General features: G+C 38.5%; 18 non-coding genes across 18 annotated transcripts in view; 9 read left to right on the top strand and 9 right to left on the bottom strand.

Moving 5' to 3' along the window:
- Positions 1–11, top strand: part of TRNAL-CAA (transfer RNA leucine (anticodon CAA)) — a 109-nt gene extending 98 nt beyond the window's left edge. Inside the window, exon 2 of the tRNA in view lies at positions 1–11. This exon is cut by the window's left edge and continues 35 nt beyond it. This is a non-coding gene — a tRNA (tRNA-Leu).
- Positions 12–717: 706 nt separating this feature from the next.
- On the bottom strand, positions 718–789 carry TRNAQ-CUG (transfer RNA glutamine (anticodon CUG)). The gene has a single exon. It is a non-coding gene; the product is annotated as a tRNA-Gln (tRNA).
- Positions 790–950: 161 nt separating this feature from the next.
- Positions 951–1,059, top strand: TRNAL-CAA (transfer RNA leucine (anticodon CAA)). Its single transcript has 2 exons — positions 951–988; positions 1,014–1,059. It is a non-coding gene; the product is annotated as a tRNA-Leu (tRNA).
- A 1,112-nt stretch (positions 1,060–2,171) lies between these two features.
- TRNAL-CAA (transfer RNA leucine (anticodon CAA)) lies at positions 2,172–2,280 on the top strand. The gene is made up of 2 exons: positions 2,172–2,209; positions 2,235–2,280. It is a non-coding gene; the product is annotated as a tRNA-Leu (tRNA).
- A 707-nt stretch (positions 2,281–2,987) lies between these two features.
- On the bottom strand, positions 2,988–3,059 carry TRNAQ-CUG (transfer RNA glutamine (anticodon CUG)). Its single transcript has one exon. It is a non-coding gene; the product is annotated as a tRNA-Gln (tRNA).
- Positions 3,060–3,220: 161 nt separating this feature from the next.
- On the top strand, positions 3,221–3,329 carry TRNAL-CAA (transfer RNA leucine (anticodon CAA)). The gene is made up of 2 exons: positions 3,221–3,258; positions 3,284–3,329. It is a non-coding gene; the product is annotated as a tRNA-Leu (tRNA).
- Positions 3,330–3,659: 330 nt separating this feature from the next.
- Positions 3,660–3,731, bottom strand: TRNAQ-CUG (transfer RNA glutamine (anticodon CUG)). The gene has a single exon. It is a non-coding gene; the product is annotated as a tRNA-Gln (tRNA).
- Positions 3,732–3,892: 161 nt separating this feature from the next.
- On the top strand, positions 3,893–4,001 carry TRNAL-CAA (transfer RNA leucine (anticodon CAA)). Its single transcript has 2 exons — positions 3,893–3,930; positions 3,956–4,001. It is a non-coding gene; the product is annotated as a tRNA-Leu (tRNA).
- A 707-nt stretch (positions 4,002–4,708) lies between these two features.
- Positions 4,709–4,780, bottom strand: TRNAQ-CUG (transfer RNA glutamine (anticodon CUG)). The gene has a single exon. It is a non-coding gene; the product is annotated as a tRNA-Gln (tRNA).
- A 161-nt stretch (positions 4,781–4,941) lies between these two features.
- Positions 4,942–5,050, top strand: TRNAL-CAA (transfer RNA leucine (anticodon CAA)). The gene is made up of 2 exons: positions 4,942–4,979; positions 5,005–5,050. It is a non-coding gene; the product is annotated as a tRNA-Leu (tRNA).
- Positions 5,051–5,757: 707 nt separating this feature from the next.
- Positions 5,758–5,829, bottom strand: TRNAQ-CUG (transfer RNA glutamine (anticodon CUG)). The gene has a single exon. It is a non-coding gene; the product is annotated as a tRNA-Gln (tRNA).
- Positions 5,830–5,990: 161 nt separating this feature from the next.
- TRNAL-CAA (transfer RNA leucine (anticodon CAA)) lies at positions 5,991–6,099 on the top strand. Its single transcript has 2 exons — positions 5,991–6,028; positions 6,054–6,099. It is a non-coding gene; the product is annotated as a tRNA-Leu (tRNA).
- A 2,731-nt stretch (positions 6,100–8,830) lies between these two features.
- TRNAQ-CUG (transfer RNA glutamine (anticodon CUG)) lies at positions 8,831–8,902 on the bottom strand. Its single transcript has one exon. It is a non-coding gene; the product is annotated as a tRNA-Gln (tRNA).
- A 161-nt stretch (positions 8,903–9,063) lies between these two features.
- Positions 9,064–9,172, top strand: TRNAL-CAA (transfer RNA leucine (anticodon CAA)). The gene is made up of 2 exons: positions 9,064–9,101; positions 9,127–9,172. It is a non-coding gene; the product is annotated as a tRNA-Leu (tRNA).
- Positions 9,173–9,826: 654 nt separating this feature from the next.
- TRNAQ-CUG (transfer RNA glutamine (anticodon CUG)) lies at positions 9,827–9,898 on the bottom strand. The gene has a single exon. It is a non-coding gene; the product is annotated as a tRNA-Gln (tRNA).
- A 4,838-nt stretch (positions 9,899–14,736) lies between these two features.
- Positions 14,737–14,808, bottom strand: TRNAQ-CUG (transfer RNA glutamine (anticodon CUG)). Its single transcript has one exon. It is a non-coding gene; the product is annotated as a tRNA-Gln (tRNA).
- A 161-nt stretch (positions 14,809–14,969) lies between these two features.
- On the top strand, positions 14,970–15,078 carry TRNAL-CAA (transfer RNA leucine (anticodon CAA)). Its single transcript has 2 exons — positions 14,970–15,007; positions 15,033–15,078. It is a non-coding gene; the product is annotated as a tRNA-Leu (tRNA).
- Positions 15,079–15,785: 707 nt separating this feature from the next.
- TRNAQ-CUG (transfer RNA glutamine (anticodon CUG)) lies at positions 15,786–15,857 on the bottom strand. The gene has a single exon. It is a non-coding gene; the product is annotated as a tRNA-Gln (tRNA).
- Positions 15,858–16,365: the final 508 nt, after the last annotated feature.

Here is a 16,365-nt window from a genome sequence, read left to right as displayed (position 1 = left end):
CACTTCTGACAGCTCTTTCATATTTTTTGCTGTTCATTCTTAAAATTCCATCCTTTTACATTTAAAATAGGAAAATTATCACTTTTTAATGGGCAGAAGAATTCATCGTCTAGGCAGTTGCAGTATGACACCTTCTCTAAAGTCATTTGCCCATTGTGGCTTCATAGCAGGTGTTTAGAATTGATCATTATCTTTAACTCTGAATGCTTCTGATGATGAAATTTCAAAGATTATTTTCTGGATTCTGTTCTTTTGGGGTGTCATTATTCGCTGGTTGTTAAACCCTACGGCATGTATCCTTCTTTGAAGTCATTCTCTGTGCCGTAGACTAACATTGTCTTAATGTGATGCTCTTCGTTGGGGATTAACGATTCTGACCAGGAATGATCCATCATTTTCCATTTAAAATAGGAAACTAATCACTTTATAATATCATTAGACTGCATCATCTAGGCATTGATACCAAATACCAAAGGATTTATGTTGGCCTGGTCCATACCCATGGTTAAGAAATGAAGGTATGCATAAATGCTTGAAAGAAATGAAACCAAGCAGATGCCAGAATTCTATTGAAGAAAAATGTGTTTGGTATCTAATGTCGAGATGGCTGACTCCAATTTGGCATCGGCAGATTATATATGCTTAAATTGGATTTTAAGAAAGAATGTTTTTTTGACTGTTGCTTTCTCTTATGTGAATTTTTTAAAAGAATTACGCAGGTCCCACCGAGATTTGAACTCGGATCGCTGGATTCAGAGTCCAGAGTGCTAACCATTACACCATGGAACCCCACACAATGCTACCAACTGGTAGAATGCCTGGATCTCAGATCTTCGCTAACGGTAGAATATCACCTCTCACTCAACTTCAATAAAAGTGGGTAATAGTAAGGAAAATGTAGACTTTGCACAAGTAGCAGACTTTTCCTGCCAAATCAGCTTACACACAGTGTCAGAATGGCCGAGCGGTCTAAGGCGCCAGACTCAAGATCAACTTCTTCCACAATATGGGTGTTCTGGTCTCTACATGGAGGCGTGGGTTCAAATCCCACTTCTGACAGCTCTTTCATATTTTTTGCTGTTCATTCTTAAAATTCCATCCTTTTACATTTAAAATAGGAAAATTATCACTTTTTAATGGGCAGAAGAATTCATCGTCTAGGCAGTTGCAGTATGACACCTTCTCTAAAGTCATTTGCCCATTGTGGCTTCATAGCAGGTGTTTAGAATTGATCATTATCTTTAACTCTGAATGCTTCTGATGATGAAATTTCAAAGATTATTTTCTGGATTCTGTTCTTTTGGGGTGTCATTATTCGCTGGTTGTTAAACCCTACGGCATGTATCCTTCTTTGAAGTCATTCTCTGTGCCGTAGACTAACATTGTCTTAATGTGATGCTCTTCGTTGGGGATTAACGATTCTGACCAGGAATGATCCATCATTTTCCATTTAAAATAGGAAACTAATCACTTTATAATATCATTAGACTGCATCATCTAGGCATTGATACCAAATACCAAAGGATTTATGTTGGCCTGGTCCATACCCATGGTTAAGAAATGAAGGTATGCATACATGCTTGAAAGAAATGAAACCAAGCAGATGCCAGAATTCTATTGAAGAAAAATGTGTTTGGTATCTAATGTCGAGATGGCTGACTCCAATTTGGCATCGGCAGATTATATATGCTTAAATTGGATTTTAAGAAAGAATGTTTTTTTGACTGTTGCTTTCTCTTATGTGAATTTTTTAAAAGAATTACGCAGGTCCCACCGAGATTTGAACTCGGATCGCTGGATTCAGAGTCCAGAGTGCTAACCATATTCCACCCATATTGTGGAAGAAGTTGATCTTGAGTCTGGCGCCTTAGACCGCTCGGCCATTCTGACACTGTGTGTATGCTGATTTGGCAGGAAAAGTCTGCTACTTGTGCAAAGTCTACATTTTCCTTACTATTACCCACTTTTATTGAAGTTGAGTGAGAGGTGATATTCTACCGTTATCGAAGCCCACACGATGCTACCAACTGGTAGAATGCCTGGATCTCAGATCTTCGATAACGGTAGAATATCACCTCTCACTCAACTTCAATAAAAGTGGGTAATAGTAAGGAAAATGTAGACTTTGCACAAGTAGCAGACTTTTCCTGCCAAATCAGCATACACACAGTGTCAGAATGGCCGAGCGGTCTAAGGCGCCAGACTCAAGATCAACTTCTTCCACAATATGGGTGTTCTGGTCTCCACATGGAGGCGTGGGTTCAAATCCCACTTCTGACAGCTCTTTCATATTTTTTGCTGTTCATTCTTAAAATTCCATCCTTTTACATTTAAAATAGGAAAATTATCACTTTTTAATGGGCAGAAGAATTCATCGTCTAGGCAGTTGCAGTATGACACCTTCTCTAAAGTCATTTGCCCATTGTGGCTTCATAGCAGGTGTTTAGAATTGATCATTATCTTTAACTCTGAATGCTTCTGATGATGAAATTTCAAAGATTATTTTCTGGATTCTGTTCTTTTGGGGTGTCATTATTCGCTGGTTGTTAAACCCTACGGCATGTATCCTTCTTTGAAGTCATTCTCTGTGCCGTAGACTAACATTGTCTTAATGTGATGCTCTTCGTTGGGGATTAACGATTCTGACCAGGAATGATCCATCATTTTCCATTTAAAATAGGAAACTAATCACTTTATAATATCATTAGACTGCATCATCTAGGCATTGATACCAAATACCAAAGGATTTATGTTGGCCTGGTCCATACCCATGGTTAAGAAATGAAGGTATGCATACATGCTTGAAAGAAATGAAACCAAGCAGATGCCAGAATTCTATTGAAGAAAAATGTGTTTGGTATCTAATGTCGAGATGGCTGACTCCAATTTGGCATCGGCAGATTATATATGCTTAAATTGGATTTTAAGAAAGAATGTTTTTTTGACTGTTGCTTTCTCTTGATGTGAATTTTTTAAAAGAATTACGCAGGTCCCACCGAGATTTGAACTCGGATCGCTGGATTCAGAGTCCAGAGTGCTAACCATTACACCATGGAACCCCACACGATGCTACCAACTGGTAGAATGCCTGGATCTCAGATCTTCGATAACGGTAGAATATCACCTCTCACTCAACTTCAATAAAAGTGGGTAATAGTAAGGAAAATGTAGACTTTGCACAAGTAGCAGACTTTTCCTGCCAAATCAGCTTACACACAGTGTCAGAATGGCCGAGCGGTCTAAGGCGCCAGACTCAAGATCAACTTCTTCCACAATATGGGTGTTCTAGTCTCCACATGGAGGCGTGGGTTCAAATCCCACTTCTGACAGCTCTTTCATATTTTTTGCTGTTCATTCTTAAAATTCCATCCTTTTACATTTAAAATAGGAAAATTATCACTTTTTAATGTGCAGAAGAATTCATCGTCTAGGCAGTTGCACCATGGTTAAGAAATGAAGGTATGCATAAATGCTTGAAAGAAATGAAACCAAGCAGATGCCAGAATTCTATTGAAGAAAAATGTGTTTGGTATCTAATGTCGAGATGGCTGACTCCAATTTGGCATCGGCAGATTATATATGCTTAAATTGGATTTTAAGAAAGAATGTTTTTTTGACTGTTGCTTTCTCTTGATGTGAAATTTTTAAAAGAAGTACGCAGGTCCCAGCGAGATTTGAACTCGGATCGCTGGATTCAGAGTCCAGAGTGCTAACCATTACACCATGGAACCCCACACGATGCCACCAACTGGTAGAATGCCTGGATCTCAGATCTTCGATAACGGTAGAATATCACCTCTCACTCAACTTCAATAAAAGTGGGTAATAGTAAGGAAAATGTAGACTTTGCACAAGTAGCAGACTTTTCCTGCCAAAACAGCTTACACGCAGTGTCAGAATGGCCGAGCGGTCTAAGGCGCCAGACTCAAGATCAACTTCTTCCACAAAATGGGTGTTCTGGTCTCCACATGGAGGCGTGGGTTCAAATCCCACTTCTGACAGCTCTTTCATATTTTTTGCTGTTCATTCTTAAAATTCCATCCTTTTACATTTAAAATAGGAAAATTATCACTTTTTAATGGGCAGAAGAATTCATCGTCTAGGCAGTTGCAGTATGACACCTTCTCTAAAGTCATTTGCCCATTGTGGCTTCATAGCAGGTGTTTAGAATTGATCATTATCTTTAACTCTGAATGCTTCTGATGATGAAATTTCAAAGATTATTTTCTGGATTCTGTTCTTTTGGGGTGTCATTATTCGCTGGTTGTTAAACCCTACGGCATGTATCCTTCTTTGAAGTCATTCTCTGTGCCGTAGACTAACATTGTCTTAATGTGATGCTCTTCGTTGGGGATTAACGATTCTGACCAGGAATGATCCATCATTTTCCATTTAAAATAGGAAACTAATCACTTTATAATATCATTAGACTGCATCATCTAGGCATTGATACCAAATACCAAAGGATTTATGTTGGCCTGGTCCATACCCATGGTTAAGAAATGAAGGTATGCATAAATGCTTGAAAGAAATGAAACCAAGCAGATGCCAGAATTCTATTGAAGAAAAATGTGTTTGGTATCTAATGTCGAGATGGCTGACTCCAATTTGGCATCGGCAGATTATATATGCTTAAATTGGATTTTAAGAAAGAATGTTTTTTTGACTGTTGCTTTCTCTTGATGTGGAATTTTTAAAAGAAGTACGCAGGTCCCAGCGAGATTTGAACTCGGATCGCTGGATTCAGAGTCCAGAGTGCTAACCATTACACCATGGAACCCCACACGATGCCACCAACCGGTAGAATGCCTGGATCTCAGATCTTCGATAACGGTAGAATATCACCTCTCACTCAACTTCAATAAAAGTGGGTAATAGTAAGGAAAATGTAGACTTTGCACAAGTAGCAGACTTTTCCTGCCAAATCAGCTTACACGCAGTGTCAGAATGGCCGAGCGGTCTAAGGCGCCAGACTCAAGATCAACTTCTTCCACAAAATGGGTGTTCTGGTCTCCACATGGAGGCGTGGGTTCAAATCCCACTTCTGACAGCTCTTTCATATTTTTTGCTGTTCATTCTTAAAATTCCATCCTTTTACATTTAAAATAGGAAAATTATCACTTTTTAATGGGCAGAAGAATTCATCGTCTAGGCAGTTGCAGTATGACACCTTCTCTAAAGTCATTTGCCCATTGTGGCTTCATAGCAGGTGTTTAGAATTGATCAATATCTTTAAGTCTGAATGCTTCTGATGATGAAATTTCAAAGATTATTTTCTGGATTCTGTTCTTTTGGGGTGTCATTATTCGCTGGTTGTTAAACCCTACGGCATGTATCCTTCTTTGAAGTCATTCTCTGTGCCGTAGACTAACATTGTCTTAATGTGATGCTCTCCGTTGGGGATTAACGATTCTGACCAGGAATTATCCATAATTTTCCATTTAAAATAGGAAACTAATCACTTTATAATATCATTAGACTGCATCATCTAGGCATTGATACCAAATACCAAAGGATTTATGTTGGCCTGGTCCATACCCATGGTTAAGAAATGAAGGTATGCATAAATGCTTGAAAGAAATGAAACCAAGCAGATGCCAGAATTCTATTGAAGAAAAATGTGTTTGGTATCTAATGTCGAGATGGCTGACTCCAATTTGGCATCGGCAGATTATATATGCTTAAATTGGATTTTAAGAAAGAATGTTTTTTTGACTGTTGCTTTCTCTTGATGTGAAATTTTTAAAAGAACGACACAGGTCCCACCGAGATTTGAACTCGGATCGCTGGATTCAGAGTCCAGAGTGCTAACCATTACACCATGGAACCCCACATGATGCTACCAACTGGTAGAACGCCTGGATCTCAGAACTTCGATAACGGTAGAATATCACCTCTCAATCAACTTCAATAAAAGCGGGTAATAGTAAGGAAAATGTAGACTTTGCACAAGTAGCAGACTTTTCCTGCCATATCAACTTACACACAGTGTCAGAATGGCCGAGCGGTCTAAGGCGCCAGACTCAAGATCAACTTCTTCCACAATATGGGTGTTCTGGTCTCCACATGGAGGCGTGGGTTCAAATCCCACTTCTGACAGCTCTTTCATATTTTTTGCTGTTCATTCTAAAAATTCCATCATTTTACATTTAAAATAGGAAAATTATCACTTTTTAATGTGCAGAAGAATTCATCGTCTAGGCCATGGGTTGTCAACCTGGTCCCTACCGCCCACTAGTGGGCGTTTTAGGATTTCAGGTGGGCGGTAGGGATTTCCAGGTTTTGACGACCTGACGACCGGGCGGACGGGCGCGAGCCGGCGGTACCCCTGCGACTGGGTACCGCCGTGACAAACTGCGGCTCCGGCCCGCGCGGCAAACCGCCGGGGCTGCATATGGAGGGGTCCATCGGGTGGCCCATGCTGTCAGGGCCACCCGATGATTGTGGATTGTGAGGGGGCCCGGTCAGCGCTGGGCGCTTTAACAGCGCGACCGGGCCCCCTGTGATGACATCGCAGAGCTGGGAGGAAGTGACTGCACATCACTCCTCCCAGCTAACCCTGAGAGCCGCGCGGGAGGAAGACCAGGGAGTCAGAGTGGGAACTCTGACTCCCATCCACCTGAGCCACCACTGGACGCCAGGGAAAGTCACCCTCCTGAATCTAAAAGGTAGGAAACAGGAGGGTGACTTAAATATAATGTGTGTGTGTGTGTGTGTGTCTTTGTATGTATGTCTTGTGTGTGTGTGTGTGTGTGTCTGTATATATGTGTGTCTTGTGTGTGTCTGTATGTATGTCTGAATGTGTTCCTGTATGTGTCGTGTGTGTCTTGTGTATGTATGTATGTGTGTGTATGTATGTGTGTCTGTGTGTGTGTATGTGTCGTGTGTGTGTGTGTATGTGTCGTGTGTGTGTATCTGTGTCTGTATTTGTGTCTGTATGTGTGTTGTGTGTGTGTATGTATGTATGTGTGTGTCTATATGTGTTGTGTGTGTCTGTATGTGTCATGTGTGTCTGTATGTGTCGTGTGTGTGTGTGTATGTATGTGTCGTGTGTGTGTATGTATGTATGTATGTCGTGTGTGTGTGTCTGTATGTGTTGTGTGTGTCTGTATGTGTTGTGTGTGTCTGTATGTGGTGTGTGTGTGTATGTATGTGGTGTGTGTATGTATGTGTCGTGTGTGTGTGTATGTATGTGTCGTGTGTGTATCTATGTGTCTGTATTTGTGTATCTATGTGTCTGTATTTGTGTCTGTATCTGTGTCTGTATCTCTGTCTGTATGTGTGTTGTGTGTGTATGTATGTCGTGTGTGTATGTGTTGTGTGTGTGTATGTATGTGTCGTGTGTGTGTATGTGTGTGTATGTGTCGTGTGTGTGTGTATGTGTCGTGTGTGTGTATGTGTCGTGTGTGTGTGTATGTGTGTGTGTATTTGTCGTGTGTGTGTGTGTATGTATGTGTCGTGTGTGTATGTATGTGTCGTGTGTGTGTATGTATGTGTGTCGTGTGTGTGACGTGTGTGTGTCGTGTGTGTGTCGTGTGTGTGTCGTGTGTGTGTCGTGTGTGTGTCGTGTGTGTGTGTCTGTATGTGTGTCTGTATGTGTGTCTGTATGTGTGTCTGTATGTGTGTCTGTATGTGTGTCTTGTACGTGTGTCTTGTACGTGTGTCTGTCTGTTATAGTGGACTATATAGTAAGTGGGCTACCTAGCTCAGCCTTCCTACTGGGCATTGCTACAAGGAAGGTTAAAAAATAGAAAAAAGGGGAAAAAAAAGGTGGGGAGGGGAATTGAGGAGGGAGAGGAGATGAGCTGACGCACAAGAAAAATCATAGAGAGATAATATGAGAAATCATATTATGCGCAAACAGAGAAGTCGTCTGAATATCACTGAAAGAGACCTTCGTTTGTTCCTTACGAAAATCGAACCAGATATCAAATATTTAGTCTCGCAGCATCAACCTCAAGGATCTCATTAATCACTAGTAAAGGTAATTTCAATTTACTTTATTGTTTTCTCATTAAACTTTATAAAGTTAAAAACCTTATAAACCTGCATTAAGTAGAAATAAAAAGATAAATGTACGTACATTTATTTTTTGTAAAACACCCTCCTTTCTAAAAAATATTCCGCATTTGCGCGAAAACTGGTGGGCGGTAAGGACATTTTTTCAACCAAAAAGTTGCATTAGTGGGCGGTAGGTAAAAAAAGGTTGACTACCACTGGTCTAGGCAGTTTCAGTATGACACCTTCTCTAAAGTCATTTGCCCATTGTGGCTTCATAGCAGGTGTTTAGAATTGATCATTATCTTTAACTCTGAATGCTTCTGATGATGAAATTTCAAAGATTATTTTCTGGATTCTGTTCTTTTGGGGTGTCATTATTCGCTGGTTGTTAAACCCTACGGCATGTATCCTTCTTTGAAGTCATTCTCTGTGCCGTAGACTAACATTGTCTTAATGTGATGCTCTTCGTTGGGGATTAACGATTCTGACCAGGAATGATCCATCATTTTCCATTTAAAATAGGAAACTAATCACTTTATAATATCATTAGACTGCATCATCTAGGCATTGATACCAAATACCAAAGGATTTATGTTGGCCTGGTCCATACCCATGGTTAAGAAATGAAGGTATGCATAAATGCTTGAAAGAAATGAAACCAAGCAGATGCCAGAATTCTATTGAAGAAAAATGTGTTTGGTATCTAATGTCGAGATGGCTGACTCCAATTTGGCATCGGCAGATTATATATGCTTAAATTGGATTTTAAGAAAGAATGTTTTTTTGACTGTTGCTTTCTCTTGATGTGAAATTTTTAAAAGAATTACGCAGGTCCCAGCGAGATTTGAACTCGGATCGCTGGATTCAGAGTCCAGAGTGCTAACCATTACACCATGGAACCCCACACGATGCCACCAACTGGTAGAATGCCTGGATCTCAGATCTTCGATAACGGTAGAATATCACCTCTCACTCAACTTCAATAAAAGTGGGTAATAGTAAGGAAAATGTAGACTTTGCACAAGTAGCAGACTTTTCCTGCCAAATCAGCTTACACGCAGTGTCAGAATGGCCGAGCGGTCTAAGGCGCCAGACTCAAGATCAACTTCTTCCACAATATGGGTGTTCTGGTCTCCACATGGAGGCGTGGGTTCAAATCCCACTTCTGACAGCTCTTTCATATTTTTTGCTGTTCATTCTTAAAATTCCATCCTTTTACATTTAAAATAGGAAAATTATCACTTTTTAATGGGCAGAAGAATTCATCGTCTAGGCAGTTGCAGTATCATTATCATTATCTTTAACTCTGAATGCTTCTGATGATGAAATTTCAAAGATTATTTTCTGGATTCTGTTCTTTTGGGGTATCATTATTCGCTGGTTGTTAAACGCTACGGCATGTATCCTTCTTTGAAGTCATTCTCTGTGCCGTAGACTAACATTGTCTTAATGTGATGCTCTTCGTTGGGGATTAACGATTCTGACCAGGAATGATCCATAATTTTCCATTTAAAATAGGAAACTAATCACTTTATAATATCATTAGACTGCATCATCTAGGCATTGATACCAAATACCAAAGGATTTATGTTGGCCTGGTCCATACCCATGGTTAAGAAATGAAGGTATGCATAAATGCTTGAAAGAAATGAAACCAAGCAGATGCCAGAATTCTATTGAAGAAAAATGTGTTTGGTATCTAATGTCGAGATGGCTGACTCCAATTTGGCATCGGCAGATTATATATGCTTAAATTGGATTTTAAGAAAGAATGTTTTTTTGACTGTTGCTTTCTCTTGATGTGAAATTTTTAAAAGAATTACGCAGGTCCCACCGAGATTTGAACTCGGATCGCTGGATTCAGAGTCCAGAGTGCTAACCATTACACCATGGAACCCCACACGATGCCCCCAACTGGTAGAATGCCTGGATCTCAGATCTTCGATAACGGTAGAATATCACCTCTCACTCAACTTCAATAAAAGTGGGTAATAGTAAGGAAAATGTAGACTTTGCACAAGTAGCAGACTTTTCCTGCCAAATCAGCTTACACGCAGTGTCAGAATGGCCGAGCGGTCTAAGGCGCCAGACTCAAGATCAACTTCTTCCACAATATGGGTGTTATGGTCTCCACATGGAGGCGTGGGTCCTTTTACATTTAAAATAGGAAAATTATCACTTTTTAATGGGCAGAAGAATTCATCGTCTAGGCAGTTGCAGTATGACACCTTCTCTAAAGTCATTTGCCCATTGTGGCTTCATAGCAGGTGTTTAGAATTGATCATTATCTTTTTTTTTTTTTTTTTTTTTATTTCTTTTCTTTTTATTGTATAAAAGTTTTAACAATTGCATGTGAGGTACCCCAAAGGCAATCCTCCAGCACATTGAAACAGCCAGACACAATGATATATGTTAAAACACGACAAATTAAACAAGCAAAAAAAAAAAATAAAAAAAAAAATAATAATAAATAAATAAATAAAAAAAAATAAAAAATTTATAACCAAAAAAAAAACACACCATGACTATTGAAGGCATACATATGCTGGCAATATATTGCAATATAGACACTATGTAGAATTAAACACCGAAGGTTTCCACAAAGAAAGTGCAGTGTTCCATTGAAAACCATCATACACATATGTATATTGCAATCGCGCTACATTTGTCCACTGCCAACCGCTATCTGATGGAATTCGCACCAAGAATTTCCATGGTATAGCTGTTATATTGATAAACATAAAAAAAAAAAAAAAAAAAAAAAAAAAATAATAATAATTTAGACTACAAATATATTACGTTCTCTGAGACTCGATATGGGGGAAGCACAATCCGTTATCATATATTCTGTTTATTTGTCCAGGGTGACCATAGTTTGGCCACATCTCTAGTACCAAAAAAGGGGTTTGATTCCATCCTGTACTGATAATCTATTTGCTCCATAATATTATGCCATATTAATGGGATAGAGGATTTCCAGGCCCTAGCTATACATATTTTAATGGCAAAAAATATATGGGTCAAAAGGTATTTTTGATATTTATCTTGCGAAGGGAAACCAATATTAAAGAGAAAGAGTTGAGGGCTAATTTCTTTTATCTCCCTAAAAATAGAATTAATAAAGCCAAGCATTTGAATTTTTATATTATTAAGACCCCGACACTCCCACCATATGTGATATATAGTACCCTCCTCGTTTCCACATCTCCAACAGTTCCTAGAATATACAGATGATATTTTATATAATCTAGCCGGTACCATGTACCACCTATATATTATCTTTAAGTGTGTTTCATAGAGAGAGACGCTATGTATACAACGCTTAACTAGGAGTGTAGCATTGGTCCATTCCAAAAGTGGAAAGGATTCCCCAATATCTTGTTCCCATTTAACAAAAGAGGTAGCATGAGAATCTTGTTCCATTGATTCTAGCAATTTAGTAAATCTAGAGATCCCTCCCTTCTTTTTATATAATACAATAAGGGGATTAACATTGTGGTCCTTAAGTATGGTCCTAGATAATAGAAAATTCTTAATCCTTAGATATTGAAAGAGATCTCTAGGGGGAAGATTATACTTTTCTTGCAATTGTGTAAATGGGATGGGTTTAAGTCCATCCCACAAATCCGAGATCTTCACTATACCTAGGTGTGTCCAAGATTGGACATTTATATTATCCATTGTATATTGTAGGACCACTAATGGAACCCTATATAATAATTTATCTTCTAGCTTCAATTTTTTATTTAGGATTTTGGAGGTATTGATCATATCTACCAATATACGATTCGAAAGATACTTGGTATCCAGATCACCCAAATTCAACATACCCATCCAAAAGAGAACAAACAGTTTATATCTAGGGCTATCCTCCTGTTCTAAAGTAAGCCACGATTTATATCCCTGTTCCATGTCTAGCCACTGTAAAAGATGAGTCGCCATACATGCTTCATGGATTTTATCTACATCTGGAAATGCTATTCCTCCCTTCTGATAGCTCCTTCGAAGAGTGTCAAAAGCTATCCTAGGTGGTTTATTTGCCCAAATACATTTGGAAATCATGATTTGAAAACGATTAAGGATACCTTTCCCCAGTCTATAAGGAATTGCCCTAAGATAATAAACAAGTTTAGGTATCAGGAATGCCTTGATCATATTTAATCTTCCTATCCATGAGGACTCAATCTTCCTCCATTTGTCTACCAATTGTTGCAAGTCTTTTAGTAATTTATCGTAATTTGTTTGTATCGTCCTCTCTATATCAAAAGATATTTTAATCCCCAAATAACCAATAGTGTCTTTTGCCCATAGGATTTGGAAATGTGCAGTCAGATGATCTTTCTGAGCCTCAGATAAAAAAGAGGCTAAGATTTGAGTTTTTTTCATATTGACCTTATAGTTTGAGAAACTACTATAGATGGATATAACATCCAATACCGATGGAATTGAGACCATCGGATCCGTCAAGGTAAGGAGTACATCATCTGCAAAAAGGGAAACCTTGGTTTCCCCATTAAGAGACTTAACCCCCCTTATATTATTATCCTGTCTGATCAAGGTGGCCAAGGGTTCAATTGTAAGAATATATAGCAGGGGAGCCAAAGGGCAACCCTGTCTAGTACCATTTTTGACCTCAAAATGGTCCGACTCAACGAAAGAATTAATTATTTTAGCTGTAGAGCTCCTATATAACAACATAGTTTTTTGTCTAAACTGACCCTCTAAGCCGAATTGGCCCATGACAGAGTCGAGGAATCTCCAATTGACTCTGTCAAAGGCCTTCTCAGCATCGAGGGCCATAATGACAGATCCCCATTTATGCTCATTTATTCTATGTATTAAATTAAATATTCTACGTGTATTATCTGTAGTACCTCTCCCTCGCACAAATCCAGACTGATCAACATCAATCAGTTCTCCAATTACCTCTTTAAATCGATTGGACAAGATTTGAGAGAATAACTTTATATCCAAATTAATAAGAGATATAGGTCTATAGTTAGTAATAAGTGTTGGGTCTTTCCCTTCTTTGGGTATTGGAATAATTGAAGCCAATAACATCTCATTTGGGAAGGGGGTATCCGCAGACACCTTCGTGAACATCTCTAAAAGAATAGGGGAAATGAGTCTAGAAAAGGTTTTATAAAACATTGTTGAAAAGCCATCTGGGCCTGGGGCCTTGTTCAATTTTAACTTACCTATTGCTTCGTTTATTTCTGATAGTGAAAATGGGGCATTCAGCATTTCCAACTTTCTATGGTTAATTTTTGGTAATCTAAGACTACTCAGAAATGTATCCATTTCCTCTCTGCTCTTCCCTACCTCCTCCAGGTTATATAAGGATTTGTAAAATTCCGCAAATGCATTTACAATATCCTTTGGTGACACTAAATGTTTATCACCTAAGACAATTTTTTTTATAGATTTATCTTTGAGGTTATTTTTAATTTTATTAGAAAGGTCTTTGTTTATTTTGGTATTGTTATGGTACCATCTTTGTTTAAGGAATAGTATATTTTTATTGACCATATCGTAAATTCTCTCTTTAATAGTTTCCCTTAATTTAGCTATTTCTTTGATTAAGTCTTTATTCATCATATCTTTATTTAAACGTTCCTGATTTGCCAATTTTATTCTTAACTCTTGCAGAGATTCTGCCTTCTTCCTTTTAGATTCAGAGCCAAGTTTAATCAATAGTCCCCTTATATAGCTTTTAAGGGTACACCATACCATAGCCGTAGAAACTTCCCCATTATCGTTGGTAATCAAAAAGTTTTCAATTTCGGATGACAACAGGTCAATGTTGCACTCTGATTTCAGGAGGCTTTCGTTAAGTCTCCACCTTGTCCTTGGTCTAAGACCACCTTTTAGCTTAACCTTAATGAATACTGGTGCATGATCTGATACAACTATGGATCCAATATTGGATTTAATAATAGAACTTAGAAACCCGGCTTTCACCAGAAACATATCAATTCGAGAATAGGTCTGATGGACATTCGAAAAAAAGGTATAGTCTCTCTCACTAGGATTCAAAGTCCTCCAACAGTCAAATAGAGAGTTCCTATCTAGAAATTTAGAAAGATCTGAAACATAGGTATTTACAGATTTATAATCTCTAACATTTTTATGGCTTTTATCCCGTGCTGGGTCCAATACACAATTGAAGTCTCCCCCAATTATGATGTTACCACATGCTAGTTCATCAACCTTTTCCATAAGTTTATCCAAAAAGTCCCCTGGGCACGAATTTGGTGCGTAAATATTAACCAAAGTATATATAATACCATTAATTTTTGCAATAAGTATTACGTATCTTCCCATTGAATCCCCAGTTAGATGTATCATTTCAAAATTAGTTCTGCTAGAGAATTGATCATTATCTTTAACTCTGAATGCTTCTGATGATGAAATTTCAAAGATTATTTTCTGGATTCTGTTCTTTTGGGGTGTCATTATTCGCTGGTTGTTAAACCCTACGGCATGTATCCTTCTTTGAAGTCATTCTCTGTGGCTGACTCCAATTTGGCATCGGCAGATTATATATGCTTAAATTGGATTTTAAGAAAGAATGTTTTTTTGACTGTTGCTTTCTCTTGATGTGAAATTTTTAAAAGAATTACGCAGGTCCCACCGAGATTTGAACTTGGATAGCTGAATTCGGAGAGTGCTAACCATTACACCATGGAACCCCGGATGCTTTCTCTTGATGTGAAATTTTTAAAAGAATGACGCAGGTCCCACCAAGATTTGAACTCGGATCGCTGGATTCAGAGTCCAGAGTGCTAACCATTACACCATGGAACCCCACACGATGCTACCAACTGGTAGAATGCCTGGATCTCAGATCTTCGATAACGGTAGAATATCACCTCTCACTCAACTTCATTAAAAGTGGGTAATAGTAAGGAAAATGTAGACTTTGCACAAGTAGCAAACTTTTCCTGCCAAATCAGCTTACACACAGTGTCAGAATGGCCGAGCGGTCTAAGGCGCCAGACTCAAGATCAACTTCTTCCACAATATGGGTGTTCTGGTCTCCACATGGAAGCGTGGGTTCAAATCCCACTTCTGACAGCTCTTTCATATTTTTTGCTTTTAATTCTTAAAATTCCATCCTTTAACATTTAAAATAGGAAAATTATCACTTTTTAATGGGCAGAAGAATTCATCGTCTAGGCAGTTGCAGTATGACATCTTCTCTAAAGTCATTTGCCCATTGTGGCTTCATAGCAGGTGTTTAGAATTGATCATTATCTTTAAGTCTGAATGCTTCTGATGATGAAATTTCAAAGATTTTTTTCTGGATTCTGTTCTTTTGGGGTGTCATTATTCGCTGGTTGTTAAACCCTACGGCATGTATCCTTCTTTGAAGTCATTCTCTGTGCCGTAGACTAACATTGTCTTAATGTGATGCTCTTCGTTGGGGATTAACGATTCTGACCAGGAATGATCCATCATTTTCCATTTAAAATAGGAAACTAATCACTTTATAATATCATTAGACTGCATCATCTAGGCATTGATACCAAATACCAAAGGATTTATGTTGGCCTGGTCCATACCCATGGTTAAGAAATGAAGGTATGCATAAATGCTTGAAAGAAATGAAACCAAGCAGATGCCAGAATTCTATTGAAGAAAAATGTGTTTGGTATCTAATGTCGAGATGGCTGACTCCAATTTGGCATCGGCAGATTATATATGCTTAAATTGGATTTTAAGAAAGAATGTTTTTTAGACTGTTGCTTTCTCTTGATGTGAAATTTTTAAAAGAATTACGCAGGTCCCACCGAGATTTGAACTCGGATCGCTGGATTCAGAGTCCAGAGTGCTAACAATTACACCATGGAACCCCACATTATGCTACCAACTGGTAGAATGCCTGGATCTCAGATCTTCGATAACGGTAGAATATCACCTCTCAATCAACTTCAATAAAAGTGGGTAATAGTAAGGAAAATGTAGACTTTGCACAAGTAGCAGACTTTTCCTGCCAAATCAGCTTACACACAGTGTCAGAATGGCCGAGCGGTCTAAGGCACCAGACTCAAGATCAACTTCTTCCACAATATTGGTGTTCTGGTCTCCACATGGAGGCGTGGATTCAAATCTCACTTCGGACATCTCTTTCATATTTTTTGCTGTTCATTCTTAAAATTCCATCCTTTTACATTTAAAATAGGAAAATTATCACTTTTTAATGGGCAGAGGAATTCATCGTCTAGGCAGTTGCAGTATGACACCTTCTCTAAAGTCATTTGCCCATTGTGGCTTCATAGCAGGTGTTTAGAATTGATCATTATCTTTAAGTCTGAATGCTTCTGATGATGAAATTTCAAAGATTATTTTCTGGATTCTGTT

This window comes from Pelobates fuscus, chromosome 2, assembly GCF_036172605.1.
Source record: "Pelobates fuscus isolate aPelFus1 chromosome 2, aPelFus1.pri, whole genome shotgun sequence".
Lineage (NCBI taxonomy): Eukaryota > Metazoa > Chordata > Amphibia > Anura > Pelobatidae > Pelobates > Pelobates fuscus.
This window is presented reverse-complemented; position numbering and strand designations above follow the sequence as displayed.